A 6153-nucleotide genomic window follows, 5' to 3' on the forward strand; every position below is an offset into this window, starting at 1 on the left:
GTACTTGAATGAGGACAGGTGGCTGACCAAAATGTCCTCTTCTCCGCACACGGTGACAACCTGTCCTTCCCAGATATATTTCAACTTCTGGTGCAAAGTCGAGGTCACTGCCCCAGCAGCATGGATCCACGGCCTACCCAACAAGCAACTGTATGCGGGCTGGATATCCATGACATAGAAAGTCGACTTAAACACCTTCGGGCCGATCTTCACCGGAAGCTCAACTTCTCCAAATACGGCCCGTTTTGACCCATCAAATGCCCGCACTATCAGATCAGTGGGAGTCAGAATCAGCCCGTCACAATTCAGCTTTGCCAGAGCCTTCTTCGGCAACACATTCAATGAGGAGCCGGTATCAACCAGCACATGCGAAAGCACGGCTCCTTTACACTCCATTGCAATGTGTAACGCCCGGTTGTGATTTCTCCCATCTACAGTCAGATCCATGTCTGTAAAACCCAACCCATGGCTGGCATGAACATTAGACACGACCGTCTCCAACTGGTTAATGGTTATCTCTTGGGGAACATAGGCTTTCTTCAGGATCTTCATCAAAGCCTCTCTATGCCCCTCAGAGCTTAACAGCAACGACAGAATCGAGATTTTGGAGGGAGTTTGTTGCAGATGGTCCACCAACTTGTACTCAGACTTCTTGATGATTCTCAAGAACTCTTCTGCATCATCATCAATTTTCTCTTCCGACCCCACCGGCGCCGGTGTCACATCAGGAGTACCATTATTCACCACTGCTTTCCCTTTCGCCCTGGCTAAAGCCTCAGCCTTTTCTTTTTTCTCTTTTTCTCCTTCTTCTCTCCTCAACGCGTCCGGCGCAAACAATCTGCCACTGCGAGTGAAACCACTGGTACCGGAATTATCCACCTTTGAAACGGTGGTTCCATCCGCAGTCTGCTCTTCCACTCTCTCTCCGTTACAGTATACTTCCCCACCATAATGCCATGGCACGACATCATCTTTGTCATACGGAATTGGTCCAGGTACCGTGATGGTAACTGGAGCCGCCTCAGCTAGGTTTGACAAATCCACCGGATCAAAATAAATTGTTATGGTGGAGACTTCATCTTTCCCCAAATCAGCCTTCTTCTCAATCAGAATACTCCCATCGTCCATCAAACCCTGGACAGTCTCTCTCAACAACTCACACCCATTCTGATCAACAGTGCACTCAACACAATCATCATTACAGCCCGGGTAGACCCCATTCAACAACAACTGCCTCTTGACCTCAGCCAAAGGAGTCTTCAGTTGATCAACAGACAACAACCCAATTCGGCCCTCCTCAGAGATAGCATTCACCCCCCTTTGACCATGCGCATGCATGGGATTAGCATTGACGTTGGGAGATGATGCGAAGTTGATAGCTTTTGAGTCCACCAGGTCTTGAACTACGTGCTTAAAAGCTTTGCAGTTCTCTATGTTATGCCCGGGAGCACCCGAATGGAATTCGCATTTTGCATTCTCATCATAATTGGCTGGCCTTTGATCAGGTCTCAAAGGTGCCAGAGTTCTCAACTGTACCAACCCCAGATCTGTCAACTTCTTCAACAAGAAAGAGTAAGTCACAGGTGGCCTGTCGAACTGACGGTCATTCATTCTTCCCCTGACCTGGTAACCAGCCCTCTGAGGCCTCTGCTGAAACGGTTGACTTTGTTGTCGAGGTTGCTGCTGTTGCTGTTGTTGTGTAGGCTGATTGTCAGCAGGAATAGTTACTGCAGTAGTGTGCTGGAAGTAACGATCCCTACTGGGTCCTCTCTGTGCATACATCGCACTGGTATCACCCTCTTTCTTTCTCTGGCCGTTACCGAAGGGCTTCTTCGATCCGGAAGATGAAGCATTACCCTGTATCTTTCCGAGCTTCATCCAGCTCTCTATCCTTTCACCGGCCACCATTATGTCTGAAAAGTTGGTCACCGGACAACCAACCATTCTTTCAGCAAACGCCCCTTGCAAAGTACCCATAAAGAGATCAGACATCTCTCTGTCCACAAGTGGAGGTTGCACTCTGGCAGCCAATTCCCTCCATCTCTGAGCGTATTCTTTAAACCCTTCATTACTCTTCTGAGACATACCCTGCAGTTGGGTACGACTCGGAGCCATATCAGCATTGAACTGATACTGTTTAAAGAACGCGTCCCCAAGATCTTGCCAATTCTTGATATCTGAGGACTTGAGCTTGGTGTACCACTCCAGGGAGCCTCCGGACAGGCTGTCCTGGAAGAAATACATCCACAGTTTTTGGTCCATGGTGTACGCAGAGATCTTTTGGACAAACGCTTGCAGATGAGTCTCGGGGCAGGAACTCCCATTGTACCTATCAAATGTGGGCGCCTTAAATTTCTGCGGGATCACAATCCCCTCCACTAGCCCCATATTTGACATGTTGACCACCCCAGGAGTGGCATAGCTCTCCAAAGCTCGGATCTTCTCAGCCAGCCGCTGAATCTCTTTGTTCTGTGGTGGGGCACCGTATTGACCGAACGGTTCATTATGCATGGAGAATTGATCAGCCTCTCGGTCTTCCTCTCTGTCGTCATCGACCCCGAAGAAAGGAGGGAATAAACTGTCTTTCATGTTCTGACCCGGTTGACCACCCGCAGCACCAAAACCAGCAGCGTTATTCACTATACCCACTGTCGTTCTTTTTCCACCGTCTCTCGAGCCACCCAGCCCCTGGTTGGAGACACCATCCAGGTTGACACCACTATTTGCCGCTGAAGCCCGCTCAAGCTTCTCAACCTTGTCAGCTAGAGCTTTCTGACCAACTACAAAACCTTGCATGATGTTGATCAGCTCGTTCATCTTATCCTTCAGCTCAAGAATATCTGTGTTCGGGAGATCCATCAGTCTGGGAGTATTGCGGCGCGTGAAATATCTGTGCGGGCGTGTTGAGTGCAAAGGTACAACTCTACGAGCGCGAGCAATGATTCCTGAAACAATCAAGCACGTTAGAATTGATACCTGCAAAATAAAACACAAGTTATTATGATCATGCATGAATGCAGTGTTTATCCACAGGAGGAACACTTTATCTCTCGATCCTGGCTTCATTGAGACAAATAATAACCCGGCAACAATATTCTGATATTCAGCATTTGATTTCATCATACAGATCAAAGATATATGATTTAGCAAAATACCCCCAACCATGTGTGTGCTGTGTGAGCGCATACGGGAAAGCAAATAAAGCTTGAAGATCAATCACTGAATGAAAACAAACCATGCATATCAAAATTGCACAATAAGTGTCGTAGTCATACATCACAATTAATACAAATCAGATACAATTCTCTAGAATCAAGAAGGAAATACAAGCAAATGAATTCCGTCAACAAGCCTGACGGTAATCCACACAAATGAGACAAATCTAGCCTGATGAAGGTCCCACCGAAGGCCCTATCTCATCAACCATCTTCGCAAACTCTACGGCGAACCTGAGCTCGGTATTCTCCTGCTATAATCTCCCCACCTCCTTCTGGTGAATCTTCATCTGCCTGAAGTAATGATCTCTCTCAGCAATGTAATGATCTCTCTTGGCGATGATCTTCACATTCTCTGCTTCCTTGATCTTCAGCTTTGCCTCCCACTCAGCAATGAGAACTCTGACTCTGTCATCCCTCTGATCCCTCACGAGGATTTGCCTCCTCTTCTGATCTTCAATGACCTTTGAAGCCCTAGACAATCTCTCTTTGGTGATGTCGTGCTCCTTTGTTGAAGATGCCAAAGCCTGACTGACCTTCCCATAGTAGGCAGTATCCATCTCAAAGCGCTTCGCTTCCAAGGCATGTCGCTTATCCTGATCTTCCATCTTCACTCTAATCTCCTGGTTAGCCATCTGAACCCGAGCGACACTCATCTCCAATTCCGTTTTCTCCGCAAGCAACTGATCTCTCTCCCGCTTCATCTCCAGGAACTCTTCCATACTAACAGAAGAAGGAGACTCCTCAATCAACGAATACCAAGGATCAACCATAGGAAACGGTAGACAAGTAAGCTCCACTCTCTTACTGAGCCAGTCATCAAACGGAGGAAAAGACCTGTTATTGGCTCTGCCCCAAGAAAACTTGCCTTTCCTTTGAATACTGCGCCATGCATCAGATACTTGCTTCAACCTGGCCTGATTGTCCTCAACCGGGAAGTACAAAGTTTCCTAAATCTCACTCTTGAACGGAGGAAGCTCCATAGCGAATCCCATTTGTCTCTTAAGAAGTGTCGGGTTATAATTAATGCAACCCTGAACTCCTATAAGTGGCACATTGGGAAAACTCCCACAACTGTAAATGAAGTCTTGTCCAACCCCACTACTGTGAGTCCAAGCTATGTCTTTGGCCCTCAAACCCATCAGCTCGGTCGCCCAATTGACATTTTGGCCAAGAAGAGCAAAAGCACCCCGGGTAGGCAGATATCCCATAAACCACTTGTATAGCAGCTGAGTGCAACATCGAATCAATCCCCCACGCCTCTTCTCGTTCCGATTGTGGACCGAGTAATAGACATCTCCGATCAAAGTAGGAATAGGGTTCCTCTGAACAAACAAGCGGATGACATTAATGTCCACGAAGCCCTTCTGATTAGGAAACAGAATGATCCCGTAAATGCCCGCAGCAATCAAAGCACAAACAGCTTTCCAATTACCCAACTCCACCTGCTCCTTAGCCTTAGTCTCTAAGAAACTCAGATGAAAACCAGGAAACTTCCCCTTCTCTTTCAGACTCCCCTTAACCATCTCCGGACTCAAATAAAGAGCACGGGAAATTCCTCCAATATCAGGCTCTTCCTTAGTAGCATAGAAAGGAACCTGATTTCTGATCTGAATGCCCAAAATATCAGCATAATCCTCCATCAGAGGCCCCAATAAGTAATCTGGGAAGACGAAGCACCTCAAACCAGGATCATAGAACTGGAGGAGAGTATGAATGGCGCTCCTATCTCTGTCAGTGAGTCTGAAAACCATCCTCAGAATACCACCATATGCCTCACGAAACATCCCCACATGGTCGGGTGTAATCAAAGCTATCATATCCTTCAGCACACTGATCTCTAGGTCAAAGAAGCTATAGGCAACATCATCCTTCAAACCGGGCCTCATATCTGAACAAGAAGTCTCTCAACCAGGATCTCGATCGAAAATGTCCCTATATATGGATAAACATGAGTTAGATGCAGGTAAATGCAAAAATGTAATGATGCTGATGAATGAATGCAATGCATTGCCATCCTCCAAGTCATCTGAACATTTGTTGCACTGAAACCTTGATCTCTGAACCAATCACAACCATCTGAAGGAAAATGTAACCACAAATCCAACTCAAGGTTCCGAAATAAACGGAAGACAGATACATCATCATCATCACCAAACAATCTCTTAGCAGATACCCATAACCATCTCTGAATCGGCCCGGGGAATCTTGAAATAAACGGATCCCCACTGATAAATAGCACGGACAGAACTCCGGCGTCTCAGAAATAAATGGCCATAAATCCGACTTATAAATATAACTCTGATCAACAGAACCATCAGTCAACATCAAAGTTACCATCTGAACATGCATCTGTAAGAATCACCCTCCCCTCACAGGTAAATTCTAATCAGGTCATCCTAAGGCGGACAATAGTCTCGACAATCGGGCAGAGATACTCAATGGGTTTGCCCTTTCGGCTGTGCCATTGTAGCTCCCTTAAGATCGTCTAAACCAAAGATCCGGGAAATGATCGGTCACCAGAGTCAATAGTTCAAAAGAGGTCACTCAACCAAAGTGGAAAACCCCACTGAGGAAGAGCACTCTCAGATGAACCTCGTCCGGCTTGTGATATGTCACGTCGCAACAGCATGCCCAACCGGCATGTGAGGGACATGAGACCACACTAGTCTTAGGTGTATACTCGGGCCTGGGTTTTAGCCCCACTCAGAACACCCACCCCAAAACAGAGGAACCACCTGCACAGAGGACGGCAAAATGATAATATGATGCATGCAAATATTTATGCAAATATATACACAGTCAGAATAATAAATGCAATAAATAAAGCACAAGCAACCTAAACTATCCTAGAACGCTAGGAGAGACTCGCTTAGGGAAGATGGACCAACACAGGTCAACATCTTGTTATCCCCAGCAGAGTCGCCAGCTGTCGCAT

The sequence above is a fragment of the Lathyrus oleraceus genome, chromosome 6 (assembly GCF_024323335.1).
Source record: "Lathyrus oleraceus cultivar Zhongwan6 chromosome 6, CAAS_Psat_ZW6_1.0, whole genome shotgun sequence".
NCBI lineage: Eukaryota > Viridiplantae > Streptophyta > Magnoliopsida > Fabales > Fabaceae > Lathyrus > Lathyrus oleraceus.